The sequence below is a fragment of the Mobula hypostoma genome, chromosome 18 (genome assembly GCF_963921235.1).
Source record: "Mobula hypostoma chromosome 18, sMobHyp1.1, whole genome shotgun sequence".
Lineage (NCBI taxonomy): Eukaryota > Metazoa > Chordata > Chondrichthyes > Myliobatiformes > Myliobatidae > Mobula > Mobula hypostoma.
Window position 1 is genome coordinate 43,026,872 of NC_086114.1, and position 22,817 is coordinate 43,049,688.

The 22,817-nt window shown below is 42.5% G+C and overlaps 1 long non-coding RNA gene across 1 annotated transcript in view; it reads left to right on the forward strand.

Moving 5' to 3' along the window:
• The window catches only part of LOC134358256 (uncharacterized), a 44,510-nt gene that overhangs the window by 984 nt on the left and 20,709 nt on the right, over positions 1–22,817 (forward strand). The gene's annotated exons all lie outside the window — the stretch shown is intronic.

Genomic DNA, 22,817 nt, shown 5'->3' on the forward strand with positions numbered 1-22,817 from the left:
CATTCCCGGAAACATTCTTGAGAACCTCCTCCAGACTTTCTCCCATGCCAGCACATCCTTTCTTGATAAGGGGCCCAAAACTGCTAACAATACTCAAAGTGTGGTGTGCCAAGGTGCACAAAAGGGACAATTAAGCAATTAACCTACTAATTAAGGCAGCATGTTAATGTAACGGTTAGCTTAATGCTTTACCACAGCAGCTGTAAGATTGGGGTTCAATTCCTGCTGCTGTCTGTAGTGAGGTTCTCTGCGTGACCATTTGGAGAAGGAAGTCTGAGAATCGAAGTGGGAGTGCGGAGGAAGCCATTTTTGAATTTTTTGTTTTTTTTTCCATCTGCGTTCAGAGAGGCGGGACTGCGCAGGCGTGTGACATCGGGCAGTGAAGCGCGGAAGATTTAAAAGGAACAGAGCCTTATACAACAGGCAGCGTAGTTTGCGGGCGGTGGAGTGAGCCGGGAGCAGAGTGAAGACTTAAGGGCTTCGGCTCAACAGGCTTAGGCGGAAACGGGCGAGGCAAAGAGGGTTTGGTATTCATTTTTTGTTGTTATTTGAGGAGAGGGGCCATATGAGTGTGAGGGCAGCTTGTTGTTCTCGGTGCCGGAAGTGGGAGGCCCTGGAGTCTCCAAGCCTCCCGGACGTCCACATCTGCGCCAGGTGCGCCGAGATGCAGCTCCTAAGGGACCGCGTTACGGAACTGGAGCTGCAGCTCGATGACCTTTGTCTGGTCAGGGAGAGTGAGGAGGTGATAGAGAGGAGTTACAGGCAGGTGGTCACACTGGGGCCACGGGAGGCAGACAAGTGGGTCACGGTTAGATGGGGAAAGGGGAAGAGTCAGGTAATAGAGAGTGCGCCAGTGGCTGTGCCCCTTGACTATAGGTACTCCTGTTTGAGTACTGTTGGGGGGGACAGCTTACCTGGGGTAAGCGACAGTGGCCGTGCCTCCGGCACAGAGTCCGGCCCTGTAGCTCAGTAGGGTAGGGAAAGGAAGAGGAGGGCAGTTGTACTAGGGGACTCGATAGTAAGGGGGTCAGATAGGCGATTCTGTGGACGCCGTCCAGAGACCCGGATGGTAGTTTGCCTCCTTGGTGCCAGGATCCGGGATACTTCTGATCGTGTCCAGGATATCCTGAAGTGGGAGGGTGAGGAGCCAAAGGTCATGGTACATATAGGTACCAATGACATAGGTAGGAAAAGGGAAGAGGTCCTGAAAGGAGAATATAGGGAGTTAGGAAGGGAGTTGAGAAAAAAGACTGCAAAGGTAGTAATCTCGGGATTACTGCCTGTGCCATGCGACAGTGAGAGTAGGAATGCAATGAGGTGGAGGATAAATGCGTGGCTGAGGGATTGGAGTGGGGGCAGGGATTCAAGTTTTTGGATCATTGGGACCTCTTCTGGCACAGGTGTGACCTGTACAAAAAGGACGGGTTACACTTGAATCCTAGGGGGACCAATATCCTGGCGGGGAGATTTGCGAGGGCTACTGAGGTGACTTTAAACTAGAATGGTTGGGGGGTGGGAATCAAATTAAAGCGACTAGGAGAGAGGAGGTTAGTTCACAACAGGGAGATGGGAACAAGTGCAGAGAGACAGAGGGGTGTAAAATGAGGGTAGAAGCAAAAAGTAGTAAGGTGAAAAGTAAAAGTGGCAGGCCGGCAAATCCAGGGCAAAATTCAAAAAGGGACACTTTTCAACATAATTGTATAAGGGCTAAGAGTGTTGTAAAAGTGAGCCTGAAGACTTTGTGTGTCAATGCAAGGAGCATTCGTAACAAGGTGGATGAATTAAACGTGCAGATTGTTGTTAATGAATATGATATAGTTAGCATCACAAAAACATGGCTCCAGGGTGACCAAGGATGGGAGCTCAACATTCAGGGATATTCAATATTCAGGAGGGATAGACATGAAAGAAAAGGAGGTGGGGTAGCATTGCTGGTTAGAGAGGAGATTAACGCAATAGAAAGGAAGGACGTTAGCCGGGAGGATGTGGATTCGATATGGGTAGAGTTGCATAACACTAAGAAAACGCTGGTGGGAGTTGTGTACAGGCCACCTAACAGTAGTAGTGAGGTTGGGGATGGTATTAAACAGGAAATTAGAAAAGCGTGCAATAAAGGAACAGCAGTTATAATGGGTGACTTCAATCTACATATAGATTGGGTGAACCAAATTGGTAAGGGTGCTGAGGAAGAGGATTTCTTGGAATGTACGCGGGATGGTTTTTTGAACCAACATGTCGAGGAACCAACTAGAGAGCAGGCTATTCTAGACTGGGTATTGAGCAATGAGGAAGGGTTAATTAGCAATCTTGTCGTGGGAGGCCCCTTGGGTAAGAGTGACCATAATATGGTGGAATTCTTCATTAAGATGGAGAGTGACATGGTTAATTCAGAAACAAAGGTTCTGAACTTAAAGAAGGGTAACTTTGAAGGTTTGAGACGTGAATTAGCTAAGATAGACTGGCAAATGACACTTAAAGGATTGATGGTGGATATGCAATGGCAAGCATTTAAAGGTTGCATGGATGAACTACAACAATTGTTCATCCCAGTTTGGCAAAAGAATAAATCAGAGAAGGTAGTGCACCCATGGCTGACAAGGGAAATTAGGGATAGTATCAATTCCAAAGAAAAAGCATACAAATTAGCCAGAAAAAGTGGCTCACCTGAGGACTGGGAGAAATTCAGAGTCCAGTAGAGGAGGACAAAGGGCTTAGTTAGGAAAGGGAAAAAGGGTTATAAGACCATAAGACCATAAGACAAAGGAGCAGAAGTAGGCCATTCGGCCCATCGAGTCTGCTCCGCCATTTTATCATGAGCTGATCCATTCTCCTATTTAGTCCAACTCCCCCGCCTTCTCACCATAACCTTTCATGCCCTGGCTACTCAGATACCTATCAATCTCTGCCTTAAATACACCCAATGACTTGGCCTCCACTGCTGCCCGTGGCAACAAATTCCATAGATTCACCACCCTCTGACTAAAAAAATTTCTTCGCATTTCTGTTCTGAATTGTCGCCCTTCAATCCTTAAGTCATGCCCTCTCTCGTACTAGACTCCCCCATCATGGGAAACAACTTTGCCACATCCACTCTGTCCATGCTTTCAACATTCGAAATGTTTCTATGAGGTCTCCCCTCATTCTTCTAAACTCCAAGGAATACAGTCCAAGAGCGGACAAACGTTCCTCATTATGAGAGAAAACTGGCAGGGAACATAAAAACTGACTGTAAAAGCTTTTATAGATATGTTAAAAGAAAAAGATTGGTTAAGACAAATGTAGGTCCCCTACAGAGAGAAACAGGTGAACTCATTATGGGGAGCAAGGACATGGCAGACCAATTGAATAACTACTTTGGTTCTGTCTTCACTAAGGAGGACATAAATAATCTTCCGGAAATAGTAGGGGACAGAGGGTCCAGTGAGATGGAGGAACTGAGGGAAATACATGTTAGTAGGGAAGTGGTGTTAGGTAAATTGAAGGGATTAAAGGCAGATAGATCCCCAGGGCCAGATGGTCTGCATCCCAGAGTGCTTAAGGAAGTAGCCCAAGAAATAGTGGATGCATGAGTGATAATTTTTCAAAACTCGTTAGATTCTGGACTAGTTCCTGAGGATTGGAGGGTGGCTAATGTAACCCCACTTTTTAAAAAAGGAGGGAGAGAGAAACCAGGGAATTATAGACTGGTTAGCCTAACATCGGTGGTGGGGAAAATGCTAGAGTCAATTATCAAAGATGTGATAACAGCACATTTGGAAAGCGGTGAAATCATTGGACAAAGTCAGCATGGATTTGTGAAAGGAAAATCATGTCTGATGAATCTCATAGAACTTTTTGAGAATGCAACTAGTAGAGTGGATAGGGGAGAACCAGTGGATGTGGTATATTTGGATTTTCAAAAGGCTTTTGACAAGGTCCCGCACAGGAGATTAGTGTGCAAACTTAAAGCACACGGTATTGGGGGTAAGATATTGATATGGATAGAGAATTGGTTGGCAGACAGGAAGCAAAGTGTGGGAATAAATGGGACCTTTTCAGAATGGCAGGCAGTGACGAGTGGGGTACCGCAAGGCTGAGTGCTGGGACCCCAGTTGTTTACACTATATATTAATGACTTAGATGAGGGAATTAAATGCAGCATCTCCAAGTTTGCAGATGACATGAAGCTGGGCGGCAGTGTTAGCTGTGAGGAGGATGCTAAGAGGATGCAGGGTGAGTTGGATAGGTTAGGTGAGTGGGCAAATTCATGGCAGATGCAATTTAATGTGGATAAATGTGAGGTTATCCACTTTGGTGGCAAAAACAGGAAAACAGATTATTATTTGAATGGTGGCCGATTAGGAAAAGGGGAGGTGCAACAAGACCTGGGTGTCATTATCCACCAGTCATTGAAAGTGGGCATGCAGGTACAGGAGGCGGTGAAAAAGGTGAATGGTATGCTGGCATTCATAGCAAGAGGATTTGAGTACAGGAGCAGGGAGGTACTACTGCAGTTGTACAAGGCCTTGGTGAGACCACACCTGGAGTATTGTGTGCAGTTTTGGTCCCCTAATCTGAGGAAAGACATCCTTGCCATAGAGGGAGTACAAAGAAGGTTCACCAGATTGATTCCTGGGATGGCAGGACTTTCATATGATGAAAGACTGGATCAACTAGGCTTATATTCGTTGGAATTTAGAAGATTGAGGGAGGATCTTATTGAAACGTATAAAATCCTAAAGGGATTGGACAGGCTCGATGCAGGAAGATTGTTCCCGATGTTGGGGAAGTCCAGAACAAGGGGTCACAGTTTGAGGATAAAGGGGAAGCCTTTTAGGACCAAGATTAGGAAAAACTTCTTCACACAGAGAGTGGTGAATCTGTGGAATTCTCTGCCACAGGAAACAGTTGAGGCCAGTTCATTGGCTATATTTAAGAGGGAGTTAGATATGGCCCCTGTGACTAAAGGGATCAGGGGGTATGGAGGGAAGGCTGGTACAGGGTTCTGAGTTGGATGATCAGCCATGATCATACTGAATGGCGGTGCAGGCTCGAAGGGCCGAATGGCCTACTCCTGCACCTATTTTCTATGGGTCTATGGGTAGGTTTCCCCTGGGTTCTCTGGACTATTCCCATATTCTGAAATGTCACATGAATTAGGGTTAAGTAAAGCTGTTGGCATGCTACTTTGGCACTGCAAACATGACGATTCTTGTGGGCTGCTTCCAGCACTTTGATGCAAAGCGACATATGATGTTTCGATGTACTCATGCAAAATGAAGCAAATCTTAAGCCTGCATATATTTGGAATGTAGGAAGATACCGGCACGCAGGGGAGTAACACATGAGGTCACAGGCAGTAAGTGTACAGGCTGCACCATACATAGAGTTATAAAGTTGTAAAGCTTCGGCCCAACTGATCCATGCTGAACAAGACGCCCACTGAAGTTAGTCTCATTTGCCCATACTTTGGATGGATTCTTCTAAAACTTTCCTATCCATGTGTCTGTCTGTGTTTTGAATGTTGATATTGTACTCAGCCACTGCCTTTAATAGATCATTCCATGTACAATATTCCATAAACACCAGAGGTCGGGATTGAACACGGGTCACTGGATCTGTGAGCCAGCAGATCTACCAGCTGTGCCATTGCGTCAGGGTAGCATTGACTCCTCCCCTGAGCTCTGCTGAGAAGGAGGGTTCTCCCTTGATCTCAGCCAGAGTCATTTCAAATGCTCTCTGAAGGTCTGAACTGCTGATTTTTGTTGCAACACTAGTGGCTATGTCCTTGGCTGAGGAGAAATAGGTTATGGACTATTTCTTCTGCTTAGTCATTCATGTGATGACATTAAAAGGTCTGGAAATGACATTAAACAATCTTGAATAGGTTGCAGATTTCATTTGTCCTCCTTCTAAGACCAATGAGCTAATCATGTACTTTAGGGAGAGGAAGACAAGGGAACACACCCTGTCCTTGAGTCAGAGGTGGAAAGGTGAGCTACTTCAAGTTCCTAGGTGTTAACATCTCAGAAGATCTATCCCAGGCCCAACATATTGACACAATAGGAAGAAGTCATGCCAGCAGCTATACGTTGTTAGGAGTTTTAGACAATTAGGTTTTCACCAAAGATTCTTGCAAATTTATATAGATGTATGGTGGAGAGCATTTTGACTGGTTGTATTAGCCCCTAAAAGGAGGCTTCATTATACAAGACCACAAGTGGCTGCAGAGGATTGTAGACTCGACCTGTTCCATCAAAAGCACAACTCTCTCCCCCGTCGAGGTCACCTTCAAGAGGCAGTACCTCAAAAAGGCGGCATGCATCATTAAAAATAGTCTCACCACCTGGGACATTTCCTATTGTCCTGCTCCATCGGGGAGGAGATACAGGAGCCTGAAGACCCACACTCAGTCATTGAGGAGCAGCTTTTCCCCTGAATAGCCCATGATTTGATTTGAACAGCTTTATATAGAGTGGATGTGGAGAGGATGTTTCCAATAGTGGGAGAATCCAGGACTAGTGGGCAAAAAAATAAAAGGATGTCCCTTTAGAACAGAGGTGAGGAGGAATTTCTTTAGCCAGAAAGAGGTGAATATGTGAATTCATGGAAGCCAAGTCATAGGGTATTTCTAAAACCAATGTTGATAGGTTAATAGTTTCTTGAAATATGAGGGTGTCAAAAGTTATGGGGAAAAGGCAGGAAAATGGGGTTGAAAGGGAAAATAAAACTGCCATGATTGAATAGCATGGTCTGTTTCCTTTTTTACACTATTTAGTCTTGTAACTTATTGTAATTTTTAAGTCTTGCACTGTACTGCTGCTGCAAAATAACAATTTTCAGTGATAATGAACCTGACTTTGAACGTGCATATATCAGGGATAAAGAATCTGACTTTGATTCTGATTCTGAAGTCAATGACTTTGCTGCACCTGGAGACACGTTTGTGTCATAACTGGAGGACTTGGAGGTGCGGTCTCACAACACCAACAGCCAGGGTTGAATTCTGGTCTCCAGCGCTGTCTGTGCGGTGTTTGCATTTCTCTCTGTGACCATGTGGGTTTCATCAGGGTGCTCTGGTTTCCTCCCACCTCCCAACAAAGTGCAGGTTAGTGGAAGACACAAGAGAAGGCAGCTGCTGGAATCTGGGGCATCAAACATTCTGCTGGCGAAACTCAGCAGCCTGAGCAGCATCTGTGGGAAGGAAGGAACTGATGATGTTTTAAGTCGAAACCCTGCATTAGGACAGCACGGATCATTTATTGACTTTTTAATCCCAGTTGCCCAGCATTTAATACTTGGTGCCTTCGACTGCTAGGTTAGTTGGCCACTGCAGTGTAGGTAGGAAAATTTGGGCAGTTTATGGGCATATGAGAGAATAGGTTATAGGAAAGTAAATGAGGGAAATAGAACTTTACTGAGAGCCACCAAGGGATCAATGGGCTGAAAAGTCATCTTCTTAGTTGCAAGGAAGGAGACAACATGATTCCATGCACCAGCACCCATTTTGTGAACTTGAGCTGCAAACAGAGTTGTACCCAGCCTAACTGGATCTTCAGGGGAGTCAAAAGAACGTAGTCCCATCTCTGTCTCCCAACCATCTCCATTGCTCTACTAAACAATGTATCTACTCACTACATCATCCCAGAAGGTGGAATAAGACCTTTGAGGACATCCAGACAAAGAAGGAGTAACCAATACCAGCTGTGAACCCATTCCAGTACATCATCTTTGAAGATCCGTCCTGGGCCCAACTTATTGAAGCAATTACAAAGAAGGCTATATTTCCTTAGGAGTAAGAGGAGATTCGATATGTCACCAAAGACTCTTGCCGATTTCTACAGTTGTACCATTGAGAGCATTTTAACTTGTTTCATCACTGGCCGGTATGAAGGTGCCCATGTACTGGATAGGAAAAAAACTGTAGAGGGGTTGTAGACTTGGCCACTTCCATCATGGGCATAACCCTCCCTACCATTGAGGACATCTTCAAAAAGTGATGTCTGAAAAAGACACATCCATCATTAGGGACCTCCATCACCCAAGAAATGCCCTTTTCTCATTACTACCATCAAGATGGAGGTGCAGGAGCCTGAAGACACACACTCAATATCTTCTTCCCCTCAGCCGTCCAATTTCTGAATGGTCCATGAACAGACTTCGCTACTTTGCACTCTTTTAGCACTACTTAATTTTTTGTGATACTTCTTATTGTAAATTATTGTACAGTGGATTTCGGTTAATTGGGCTATGGGTTAATTGGGGCATTGGCTTATTTGGGACAACCTTTAAAAAACAAAATCAAATCAAAAAAATAGCTAGGATAGCTTGGTTTATTTGGGACATCGTGTCACTTAATGAGGCAGGAGACTGTTGCTGAACATTTTCCTGTGTCACTTGTGTGCATGTCGTGTGGCCGTTAGACACTACACTCTGCTTAGACAGAACAGTTATTAAATAGTGCCACTTGCATGTTTGTGTTAAAAAAGCAGTGATTTTTGTTACTGATGGTTGGTGAGTAATAAATAGTAAGACAATTCAGAACTCTTTTGCTCACTGCATTGTCAAGCACTCAGGCTTGCAAATGCCAGAAATGGCCAGGAGTGAAAATAAAATGATTTCACTACTTCAACAAGTTAGGGTCTATGAAGAATATGATAGTACTGACAGTCATCTTGAAAGTTGCAATGAAAATGACGATTTGGAGGATGTGATTATCAGAAGCACTGTTTGAAGGCAGTCCACTATCTGAGCTAGGTGTCTGCACTGATTTTGTTCATTTATAGTGAATCAGAACAACATGTAAGTGAACATAGAAGGAATTCCTCTGTTGATAATTATCAGTAACTAATACATAGTTTTATATTACTGAAGTAGTTATAATAGTGTTCTATTTATTCTGTATTTCATTTAAATACTTAATTTGTTACTCAGTTGAATGGTAGCTTTTTTATATCTTTTTAACTATTTCTATGAGAATTTGGCTAATTAGGCTAAAATGTACTGGTTCTGATGTGTCCTACTTAACTGGAATTCACTGTATATTTTATACATTGCACTGGACTGCTGCTGCAAAGCAACACATTTCACGACATAAGTCAGTGATTATAACATGATTCTGATTCTACTAAACAACAAGAAGCAATTTAGCCCCTTGCTCTGTAATAGATCAAACTGGTCCAAACTCATTTCCCTGCATCCTTTTATAGATTTAAGTACAAATTTGCTCTGAACTTTCTGGATTAATTTATCTGAGTGAAATTGAGGATAAAGAAAGGCAAGTGCTCTTAAATTACAAGGTTGGTTCGATATCAAACCAAGTAGACCATTTCTATGGTTAAGATATACGATCAGTCATTGGAATTGAAATGGTACCTAAAAAAAAATCAGTGCAAAATTAAGTGCACTGATTTTCTGCTTCTCTCTATTTTCCACTTGAACTCTTTGTTTCAGTGCCCTCCCTTATAATTAACTCCCCCTTCCCCTCCCTCTAATCCTTTGGGCTGAATTAGAACATGTAAAGATTCATTCACTTGGTCTGGTGATTTCCCCAAGCTCTGCTCTGTATCACTTTTGACCCAAATGCGTAATTAAACATCTGTCCTGGTCAATCCCATCCACTTTTTATCTGTTTTAAATGTTAATGCTGGACAGCTCGCCTTCTCAAATCAATACTCCCATTCTCTTGAATTTATTCTTTGTAGCCAACTTAATGTGTTCCGCATCCTTGAACCCGAGTTAATCACAACTCTTTCACACTGAGTTTTGTGACTGCCTAGTCTGTAAGGTCTATAAATGCGAGCGTATTAATTGCAGTCTGCAGCTTTCACAGCTGTAGTATTGGGTTGAATCCCTTCCTTTCTCTCTGGCATGGGGTGACACTAATCTCTATTTCTGACATTCAATAATTAAAGTTGCCTTTGCATCTTAAAGCTTTTCATCTCAAACTTTTACTTGGATTACTTCATTGTTGTTTTGGGCTCTGTGCTTGAGGGATCGCCATTTAGAGAGAGTTTCACTCATCTCCATGTTAACAACTTGTCAAATGCCTTCTTAATTTGGATAGCCTTAAAGAATCTCTCCCCTTTGAAGCACCAGTCTTGTTTCAAAACTAATTAAATACACACCAGTGTACATTATTAATTTATAATATTCTAATTTCTAACTGTGTTCTCAATAGTTATCTCTGGAGTTGTCCCAAATATATTTCCTCTTGGACACTAGCTTCTGGGCACGCGTTGCATGTGTTTCTTACCTAACATAGCACAGCACTTGACTGGGGTGATGTTTACAAGATGAATGAATTAAGATCTAAAAACATAATTTCAGAAAAAATATGGCTATCATTATTTTAATTTTCTTTGCCACTTTTCCCTTGGACAGTTTTTATTCAGATATCTTGTTTAATATACTTTTAGTCGCATTTAACTTTTGAAATAAATTCACTGTATGTTCTGCATTATCTGCTTACCCCAATCTGCTTTATTCCAACTGTGCAGAAGACTCCCTCCAAAGGGTTCGCAAACACATTGCATGATTGATGTGATGTCAATCAAACACAGTAAGTGCATGGGAATGTCACTATCCACTCCATAGAATGGTAGAATATGGACGTCCATTTGGCCCATCATGTCTATTCTGGCTCCAGGCGTAGCATTCTGTGAGCTCTCCTCTATTACCAACATGGAAAACATCACTGTTCCTTCGTTGTGATAGGGACTGAAACCTAGAACACGATCCTGTTCCATACTGTATTCTAAATAAATAAATCAATGGAATTGTCGACAATCCGCCCATCCTAAAGGTTCTGGTCAACTTGCTGAACTCCTCCAGTACATTGTCTGTTGCCCTATATTCCAGCTCCTGTGGTTTCTGGTGTTTGAATCATAACCAGAGACCTGAGAGATATCCGCAACAGTCTCCTTCTTTGCACCATCCAAACCCTCCACCTGTACCAACTAGAAGGATGAGGCACGGATACACCACCACTTTGAAGTTGTTCTACATGCCACACACCACCCTGATTCAGAAATGCAGTATATTGCTGTTCCTTCACCATCACGAGGTCAATAACTCCCTGCCTAACAGCACGATAGGTGTACTCGTACCGCAGAGACTCCAGATACAGGAAGGCAGCTCACCACCACCTTTTCAAGAGCAATTAAATACTGGTTCGAGCTGCAAACCACACATTCTTTGAATGAATATAATAGTTACATGCTTATCTTTATTTTCCTTTATGAATTTGTTGGTTGTGGACATCGACAGCAAAACGCACCTTTATTTCCCATTCTTAGTTGCTCTTGAGAAGGTGATGACTCATCTTTGTGAGTCAGAGCTGTAGAGGAGAGTGTCCTTGGCTTGGACCCTGTAATATTGACTGAAAAGTGGTATTTTCAAACTAAGTGAAGAATGGGAATCTTCTTCTGCTTTAACATATCCTTCTGCCCTTGACCCTCTACAGATAACAGATTTGGGAAATAACACCTACTCAACACCAGGGCACCTCAGAGATGCATGCTTGGCCCACTGCACTACTCCTTCTAAACCCATGACTGTGTGTCTAGGGACAGCACAAATGCCACCTATAAATTCCCTAATGTCACAACTATTTCAGCAGAATCTCAGATGGTAATAAAGAGGTGAGTTGCACCATCAACCTTGAGCCCAGCGTCAGTAAGACGAAGGAATTGGTTGTGAACTTCAGGAAGGGAAGTTAGATGAATACACACCAGTCCTCATTGAAAGATCAGCAGTGGAAAGGGTGATCAATTTCAAGTTCTTGGATGTGTACATCTCTGAAGACCATACCTGAGCCCAACATACTGATGCAATTACAAAGAGGGCACACCAGCAGCTATATTTCATTAGGAGTTTCATTAGGAGTATGTCACCAAATATTCTCGCAAATCTCTACAGACATAACGTGGAGAGCATTCTGACTGGTTGCATCACTGTCTGGTATGCAGCGGTCACTGCACAGGATTGGAAAAAGCCACAGACGGTTGCAAACTTAAGGCTGATTTATACTTGTGCGTACCTGCTTACGCTGTACCCTACGCCATTGTGAGCATTTATACTTGTGCGTTGGTGTGTCTGCATTGCTCTGCAATTTGGGCATGTACATGCATGTGCACGTCATGTATTCACACGTCACGCATGCGCACACACCTGCTCGTGCAAGGCTTCATGGTCATGGTAGTTTTTCTCGGGGTAAACAAGTTTAAAGCGAGCGTCTTTTTTCTTAAAAGCGAAATGTGTCCTCTATAATTTCGGAGGTCTGTAAAGCTTTTTGGAAAGCATTGCAGCCAAAGTTCCTTCCCTGCCCTTCAGTCGCCCAATGGGAAGCTATTGCAGCGTAGGAGGAAATGTGATACTACCAAGTGGACCAATCACAGTTGTTGCGGTCTGCGTTGCCGCGACGCGTAGTTACATTTTGGGAGAGGTGTGCGTCAGGCTACAGCGTAGGGATCCACGTAGGCACTGCGTAGGGTTTGCGGCTACGCCGTACCTACGGCATCGATTTGACGCACAAGTATAAATCATCCTTCAGCCAGTTCCGTCATGGGCTCCAACCTCGCTACCACCCAGGACATGGCCTCTTCCTGTAACTACCGTCAGAGAGGAGTAACAGGAGCCTAAAGAGACGCAATCAACATTTTAGAAACAGCTTCATCCCTTCCACCATCAGATTTCTGATTCTGCTGGAGTAGCCTTGAAACAGATTGTAGTTCATTCTATAGATGGTTTCCATGCTTTCATATCCCCTTCTTGTTGGTGCTACCACATTTTACCTCCATTGGCTATCCCGTTATTGTCACCTTACAATTCCTCTTTGCACCATTTCAGATTGCACCACTGTCTCTGTACCATTCTGTTGCATTGTTTTGAAGTTTTATTTGTTGTTATATTTTTGATGTTTACCCTGTGAGCTTCCGATAAACAAGGAATTTCATTGCACCCTCGTGTATCTGGGTTGGAGCTTCAGAAACCTGGGGTCTCACACCATCAGGTTCAAGAGCATACATTTCTCTTCAACCATTCCATTCTTGAACCAGCCATCACAACCTCAATAACTAGAGTTTAGCAATGCTGACCACATTGATTACTTGGCACTATAATAGTCTTTGTTTCTCTATGTTCTAATTGTGTTTTTTCTTGTAAAACTTGTGCATTATTTATATTTAGTTTATGTTTTTTTGTGAATGTTGCTTGTATAATGCTATGTGTTTGTGATGCTACTGCAAGTAAGTATTTTTAGGGAACTGTGCTCGTATATATAGCAATAAACTTGACTTTGACTTTATATGGCAGTAATCTAACTATCCGAAGTAGCTAACTGCAATCACAATGTGCCAAAGAGGAGGGAATGGATGGCTGTGATGGATGGGGTGCTAATAAATATCCTAAGCAATGCTAGCATTCAGCTATAGCATCTTCAGAAGAGATATAATGGGAAACTGAACTTTTTGTGCACATAGACCCATCAGAAGGAAATAGCAAAAGCTCTCTCTGCAGAATCAGAAGCAAATTTGCCAGATCTTTCTTAGTCATGTGAAATAAGACGATGACTGGTATTATATGTGTGTAATTCTAGATCAAGAGCGTGAATAAGCTAGGCTCAAGGCTCCAATATAATAATATAGGAAAACATTCATAAAGTGAGATTATGGCCCTGTACATGAACACTCCCATGATAAGGATGTATGCTTAGAAACTGATAACACAGAAAGAATGTGGGAAGAACTGCAATGGCATTAAAATTGGTTTATTATTGTCCCATGTACCGAGATACAGTGAAAAGCTTGACTTGCATACTGTTCACACAGATCAGATCATCACACAGACCACTGAGGTAGAACAAGGTAAAACAATAACAATACAGAATAAAATGTAGCAGCTACAATGGAAGTGCAGTGTCATAGAATGGGCTAGCATAGGATTGGTGTAAAAATGGGCGATTGATGATTTGTGCAGACAGAATGGGCTGAAGGGCCTCTGTCTGAAGTTTCATCCTGAGGAGGAAGCCATTTTCCCCAGTAAGTTAGGAGCATCAAACATTTTGCTGGAAGAACAATGGAATAAGATATTGGAGGAACTCAACAGATCAGGCAGCAGCCGCAGAGGGAAATGCAACAGTCAATGCTTTGGTCTGACGACTTTCATCTGTTCACCTCCCTTTACAAATGTTGCTTGTCCCTCCGAGTTCATCGAGCTGATTGTTTGTTGATCCAGGTTCCAGCATCTGCATTAATCCAATATATCTGTAGATTGACCGCACTCTTTCTCCATAGCCCTGTATGTTATGGCTCTTCCAGGGCTCATCCCAGTGCTTTGTACACTGAGTATACACTCACAAACTGAGTGTATGCTAGTGGTCTTTTGATGCTGTAGCCCATCCACTTCCAGGTTTGATGTGTTGTGCATTAAGAGACGCTCTTCTGCATATCAATGCTTATTTGAGTTACTGTTGCCTTCCTGTCAGCTTGAAATAGTCTTCCCACCCTCATCTGATCTTTTGCGATAACAAGGAGTTTTCACACAGAACTGTCCCTCACTGGACGCTTACAGTCCCTTACAGTTTCTCTGTAAACTCTAGAGGCGGTGGTGCGTGAAAATCCCACAATATCATCAGTTTCTGAGATACTCAAACCACCCTGCCTGGCACCAACAATCACTCCATGGTCAAAGTCACTTAGATCACATTTCTTCCTCATTCTGTTGCTTGGCCTAAATAACAACATAACCCCTTGACCATGTCTGCATGCTTTTTATGCATTGAGTTACTGCCATATCATGGCTGATTATATATTTGCATTAACAAGCAGGTGCACAGGTGTACCTAATAAAGTTGCTACTGAGGGTAAGAACGATATGTGTTTGTGCTTCACCACCCTCTCAGTGAGACCCAGAGACAATTAATTTTTTCCTGTTTGTGACCATTTAGAATCAGTGAAATTTAAATTTCGGTGTTTGCCACGATCATGATAAATAACTCAGACATCAGTGCATCTTAAACAAAGCAGAAAGACTGCCCAGAGGGGAAGAAGGTGCATTCCTTCTGACATTCCTGCCTCAATGTTACAAGAAGCTAGATTTAGATGAGTTCACTTCCAATCAATAACAACTGACTTGTATGTTTCAGAGTATTTATAAGCATGTAATACACATCACCCACCACATTTGTATTAGTCAGGCTGGCTTCCCTCTGAAAGATAAGGGAAATGTAACTTTCACAAACTTTGATGGAATCAGTGAAGGAATAATATTTGTTCAACTTGAAGAAACTACTGAATTAGTGATTTTTGGATCTTAAATTACTTTAGCCATATCTCCCAAGGGGTAGGCAATTTTCTTCACTGTATCTAAGTAAGAAACTCTCTGAGGGTGAAATGAAGCAAAGAACGACATACTATTTCTTCCAGGTAAGGGCTCTGGACTGGACTAGACTGGACCAGGACCAAATGACCTCGAAAACCTCCGAGCTTTGCTAGATTGAATTCTTTGCACCTCCTCAAATGTGTCGATGAGTGAATGCTGCTGTTTGATTAAAACTAATTCTCCATCCTCAGAAAATAAATATTCTTTTCACTGCTGCTTCGTCACCATTAGAGATGCTTCATGTCAGTTTAATGATCTGATCACCATGGCAGTGTGTTCTCCGGACACTGCCTGAGGTAAAGGGAGTATTTGTTATTCTGATCTGAGATGTGCACGTTACATTTGCTCCCCATTCCCACAATTACAGCCACATTTGTGCTCAACAAGTTTTTCACAGACAATTGTCTCAAAGAGAGCTATTTGCCAACAAGCGGCTAACAGATCAGGATGCCGTTAAGGATGCCTGCCTCCATGGTCATTCCCTTTTTCACTCTCTGGGAGAAGATACAGAAGCTTGGAAGCTTGGACGACCAGACTCAAGAATAACTTCTTTCCCATTGTTATCAGACTCTGAAGCAATCACCCTGTTCACATCCCCCTTCCCTGTGATGCTGCCACATCAGAGTCAAGTTTACTATATCACTGGCTTAAGCCATGAAATTTGTTAAATTTGTGGCCACGGTACAATGCAATACATAATAATAGAGAGAAAAAACTGTCAATTACAGTAAGTATATATATGTTCATTCAGAAATTGAATGGCAGTGGGGAAGAAGCTTTTCCTGAAATGTTGTGTGTGTCACTTTAGGTTTCTATACCCCTTCCTGATTGTAGCAGTGAGAAGAAGGGCATGTCCTGGGTGAAGAGGGTCCTTAATGGTGGACAATTGTTTTGCACATCAGTTGTTTGTCAGTCTTTGTTTATCCATAGTTTTTCATAAATTTGATTGTATTTCTTTATTTTTCTGTAAATGCAAACAAGAAGATAAATCTCAAGGTAGTACACAGTGAGATATATATATATAGATATATATATACATACTTTGATAATCACTCTTAATTCTACCTGTCATGGTTAGTCCATTATTGTCCCTTTAGCATTGCTTTTGCATTACTTCAGATTGTACATCCATTGGGCAGGCCAGATAACCAGGCTAAACCATACAGGACCTATCAACTTATTGATAAGCACCTTACTCAAACCATTCACTCATCCACTGTTGCACAGTAGAGTACCTAGTACAGAGTACCTAACACACTTTGTACCATTCACAGGATGAACTGCAGCAACTCACCAAGCTCCTCAGACAGTACCTTTCCACAATCCCTACCATATAGAGGGACAAGGGCAGTAAAGGCATGGGGAGCCCCTCCACTTGGAAGTTGCCCCCCAAACCACACACCATTCTATCCAAATATATTGCCATGCCTTCATCATTGTTGGGTCAACATCCTGGAAGTCCCTTCCAAACATCCACCCCTCAAGGACTGCAGCTGCTGAAGGAAACAGCTCAACACCACCTTCTCAAGAGTAACAAGAAATGGGCAATTAAATGTCTGCTCAGCCTGTGACACACACATTCCTTCAGTGAATATAAAAATATGCTGTTGGTAAACTCTCATAAAAAAAGGTACTGATCTAAATGAATGTGTTTCTTGCTGCCCTAACCTGACAATTTTGAAGTAAGTTTCCTCATGATCAGACATGTTAGGTAAGGGAGATTTGATTTCAAAAGCAGAATTTATATCTATCAAGTTGCATCTGTCAATAAACTGTTGTCTTTTCAGTAAGCCACAATTTGAGGAATTGATTAGACCAAGCACTGCTAATCGAGATAAAAGGTCTTGACCTTTATGGATCCTCACTGGCATGTTGACTTCCTCCAGTATTTAGTGTGTTGCTCTGGACTGCGGCATCTGTAGTCTCTTCTGTCTCCAGAACTACTTCTCCACACCATACAAATAATTTTCCAGGATTAGGGGTCAAACTGCCTCAGAATCTTGGGTTACTTCCCAGATTTTGGATGAGAGACACTGTGTTCATGTCACCCATACCTCAGCAGTAAGTGGGGAGTTGATAGAAGACAAGACATGGTGCACTGGAGTAACTCAACAGGCCAGGCAACGTCAATAGAGGGAAATGCCTTTTCAATGATTTGGATTGAGATCCTTCACCTGGACAAGAGTTGCTTAGTCTGATGAATGTCTCAGCTTGTGCCTCATTAACAAAAAAAACAGCTTACTGATACTGTACAGATTGATAGTTATAAATTATATCTCCAGATGAAGGGCCTTAACCCAAAACTTCAACCGTTCTTTTCACTCCACAGATGTTGCCTGATCTGCTGAGTTCCTCCAGCGCTATGTGTGTTGGTCCAGATTCCAGCATCTGCTCTCTTCTTTGTCTCCGTTGATAGATGTTGGAGCAGAGTAGGAATTTGGGGACCTTATCCTGGTAGGCTGATTAAAAGGCTTGCTCTCAGGCTTGCAGGCAGCGGGTCCAATCCATTGCCGTGGAGATAGAAGCCAGATCTCAGGGCCTGTGGGGGGCAGTCACTCACAAAGGATGGCCCAATACTGAAGGACAGGGTCTAATCTCAGGTAAAGTGCAGGTGTTTGACCCATGGTATGGGATGTGCTGTCAGATTTCAGTGCAGTTTGAGCTTTGACTGTGAATAATCTTGTATGGAGTGAGGTGGTGCTTAGCCTGATGGAAAAGTTGATTAGGAGAAGTTGGAGGAACTTTGCTGCTTTTCCTGCTCACAAGGAAACCTGAAGTAAAAGTGACCATTGTCTCAAAGGTGCCCAAAGCTTACTTCTATTGTAGCTCTCCCCATTGACTATGATTCAGGTTTGGTATAGTAAGTCTCTGCCAGTATGTTAACATACAAGATCCTAAGACCATAAGGCATAGGAGCAGAATTAGGCCACTTGGCCCATTGAGTCTGCTCCACCATTCAATCATGGCTGATCCTTTTTTCCTCCTCCTCAGATTCACTCCCTGGCCTTCTGCCCATAACCCTTGATGCCATGTATAATCAAGAACCTATCAACTCTGGCTTAAATACACCCAATGACCTGGCCTTCACAGCTGCCTGTGGTAATAAAGTTCACAAATTCACCACCCTCTGGATAAAGAAATTTCTCCACATCTCTGTTTTAAATGGAAGCCTCTCTATCCTGAGCCTGTGCCCCCTTCTCCTAGGCTCTCCTGCCATGGGAAACATCCTTTCCACATCTACCATGTCCAGGCCTTTCAACATTCAAAAGGTTTCAATGAGATCCCCTCTCATCCTTCTGAATTCCAGCTAGTACAGACCCAGAGCTATGAAACGTTTCTTGTATGATAACCCTTTCATTTCTGGAATCATCCTTGTGATCCTCCTCTGGACCCTCTGCAATGCCAGCACATATTTTCTTAGATGAGGAGCCCAAAACTGTTCACAATACCCAAGGTGAGGCCTCACCAGTGCCTTATAAAGCCTCAGCATCATATTTATGCTCTTGTATTCAAGATCTCTTGAAATGAATGCTAACATTGCATTTGCCTTCCTCACCACTGACTCAACCTGCAAGTTAACTTTTAGAGTGTTCTGCACAAGGTCTCCCAAGTTCCTTTGCAGCTCAGATTTTTGGATTTTCTCTCCCCATTTAGAAAATAGTCTGCATATTTATTTCTTCAAAGTGCTTGTCCATGCATTTTCCAACATTGTATTTCATTTGCCACTTCCTTGCTCATTCTCCTAATCTGTCTAAGTCCTTCTGCATCCTACATGTTTCCTCAACACTACCTGCCCCTCCACTAAACTTCATATAATCTGCAAACTTGGCAACAAAGCCATCTGTTCTATCATCTAAATCATATATATGCAGCACAAGTAGAAGAGGTCCTAACACCGAGCCCTGCGGAACACTACTAGTCACTGGCAGCCAACCAGAAAGGATCCTTTTATTCCCACTTGCCAATTCCTGCCAATCAGCCAATGCTCTAACCATGTTCGTAACTTTCCTGTAATACCATGGGCTCTTAACTTGGTAAGCAGCGTCATGCGTGGCACCTTGACAAAGGTCTTCTGAAAGTCCAAATATACAACATCCACTGTACCACCTTTATGTATCCTACTTGTAATCTCCTCAAAGAATTCCAACAGGAAACCATGCTGACTTTGTCCTATCTTGTCTTATGTCACCAAATACTCCATAGCCTCATCCTTAACAATTGACTCCACCATCTTCCCAACCACTGAGGTCAGGCAATCTTGTCTATATTTTTCTTTCTGCTACCTTCCTTTTTCCTTAAAGAGTGGAGTGATATTTTCAATTTTATAGACCTCTGGCACCATGCCAGAGTCCAATTATTTTTGAAAGATTATTACTAATGCCTCCGCAATCTGTACAGCTACCTCTTTCAGAACCCTAGGGTGCAGTTAGAAACCATAGAAACCTTAGAAACTACAGCACAGAAACAGGCCTTTTGGCCCTTCTTGGCTGTGCCGAACCATTTTCTGCCTAGTCCCACTGACCTGCACACGATAGAAACCATCTGGCCTGTTCATCTGGCCTGGGTGACTTGTGTAGGTTTAGATCTTTCAGCATTTTGAGCACTTTCTCCCTTGTAATAGTAACTGCACTTACTTCTCTTCCCTCACACCCTTCATTGCCTGGCACACTGCTAGTGTCTTCCACAGTGAAGACTGATGCAAAATACTTATTCAGTTCTTGTCTCCTTGTCCCCTGTTATTATTTTCCAGCCTCATTTTCTAGTGATCCTATAGCCACTCTCATCTCTTATTTTTACATACTTGAAAAAGCTTTTATATCCACTTTGATATTGTTTGCTAGCTTGCTTTCATATATCAATTTTTCCCTCTTAATGACTCTTTTAGTTGCTCTCTGTAGGTTTTTAAAAGTTCCCCAATCCTCCGTCTTCCCACTAATTGTTGCTTTGTTGTATGCCTTCTCCTTTGCTTTTACATTAGCTTTGACTTCCCCTGTCGGCCACAAAGGAACAGCAGAATTATGGACCCAACTCAGCACATCCCAGAAAACGACCTGTCCTCCATGCACTCTGCCTCCACTCATCACTGCCTCAGTAAAGCAGCCAGCATAACAAAAGACCCCTTCCATCCCAGACATTCTCTCTTCTTCGCCCTCTCATTAGGCAGAAGGTGCAAACGCCTGAAAGCACGCACCATCAGGATCAAGGACAGCTTCTATTTCGATGCTTCAAGACTATTAAACGGACTTCTTGTACGATAAGATAGCCTCTAGAACTTACAATCTACCTTGTCATGACCTTTGCACCTTACTGTCTGCCAGCACTGCACTTTTTCTGTCATTACGATGCTATATTTTGCATTCTGTTTTGGCTTTTTGCTTATACAACCTCAATGTACTGATATGATAAAATGGTCCCCGCAAATGGCATAGAAATCAGCTTTATTTCACTGTACTTCAGAGCATGTGGCAATCATAAACTAATTTACCAACATGGTTGATAAGGTTATTTAATTCTTTGATGCCAATCATATCATAATATCTGTTGTTGATTGGCTCTCTGTCATCTCTCTCACCTCCGCCTTAAAGGGCAGCTTGAAGTTAGCTTGACACGTCTTAACCTTGTATCCACTAACCTAAAGCCCAGGGCTTGGCCACAGCATTTACCTTTACGTTGCTAGCATCTGCTCCTCTGCACCACCCCCATACATTTTGTCGCTGAGGTGAATTCTTTTTAGTCTTGGCCGTGTTCTGTGTGTAGGTGTTAGAAAGAAACCGGCATTAGTTTTTAAAAATAATTTCCATCTGCCAGAGTTAAATATAATAAAGGCAAGGACATTAGGTAAGGTATTAATAGCTCTCCATTGTGATATTCTGCTGAAGTCATACCATGTGTAGACATTTAGAATTTCATTAATTCTGATATCTGGGAATTACTATTGCAAAGGTTATTGCTTCACCGGGACCTGTAATCCTTTCCAAAGTAGTAACTTTGGGACTGTGTGCAGAGACCAGAGACATCCCACTATCACCAAATGATCCCAGTCTCCTCTCGTTCCACCAGATTGCTATCCATTTGTGCGGAATGGCCTATTTGCTCTGAAAAAAAAAATGACAATCGACACCTATTTTCTCTCCCAATAGCTCCCTGATGATTAATACAGCCTTCTGTTCTCATGCTTTGCTATCACATCCCTCCCACCTATGATTTCTTTTAACTGTTTCTCTCATATCCTTCTAAACCTTTCCTGTATTTGGGAGTTGGGATAGGTGTCTTGAGGATTACTGTGCAGGATTCCTCTAAAGATTAATTTACAGGTGGTAAGGAAGGCAAATGCTATGTTAGCATTCATCTTGAAAAGACTAAAATATAAGAGCAAGGATGTAACATTGAGGCTTTGTAAGGCATTGGTCAGATTGCATTTGGAGTATTGTGAGCAGTTTTGGACCCCTTATGAAGGAAAAAATACGCTAGCATTGGAGATAGTCCAGAGGAGGTTCGTGAGAATGATCCCAGGAATGAAAGGGTTAACATATGAGAAGCATTTGATGGCTCTGGACCTGATCTTACTGGAGCTTAGAAGAATGAGGGGGGATCTCATTGAAACCTATCAAATATTGAAGGGTCTGGATAGAGTGGATGTGGGGAGATTGTTGTCTATAGTTGGTGATTCTAGGAACTGAGGGAACAGCCCCAGCAGAGAGGGATGCCCATTTAGAATAATTGAGAAAGAATTTCTTTAGCCAGAGGGTAGTGAATCTGTGAAATTCATTGTCACAGATGGCTGTGGGGGCCAAGTCACTGAGTATAATTAAAAAGGAGGTTGATAGGTTCTTGATTAGACAGGCTGTCAAAGGTTATGGGGAGAAGGCATGAGAATGGGATTGAGAGGGATAATAAATCACCCAGGATGGAATCGTGGAGCAGTCCCGATGGACTGAATGGCCTAATTCTGCTCCTATGTCTTATCCAAGTACTTTTTTAAATGTTGTTACAAGTTATTTACACTGCCCAGAATATTAGCCCTCATGCTGTGATTATGTGCTACATGAGCTTCTCCCACTAATATCATAATCATATCAGCATATCCTTCCATCTCATGTTCATCTACCACCTCTACATATTGTTTTGCGTGCTTCCTGTCATGATGGATTCTGTACAAATCTATGTTCACTGCTGTATTGCATATCTTATGAATTCTTTATTGGAGTCACTGGTGGTTGATATCTAAAGGAACTTCACCTATCTCTAGATTAATATAAGAAAGCTAAAAGGTACATGGTCAAGGCAGGAGAAACAAAAAGAAAATATCCAGGAGGGTTATAATGTTTAAGAGGATAAAGAACATGACAAAATGTCAGGACCTGATTAGGCCAAAGTGCCTGTGTGCTGTGTCACTCTGTGACTCTAGTGATGGAGGTAACATTAAAAAAAAAGAAAGACTGGGTCAGTTTTTCTTA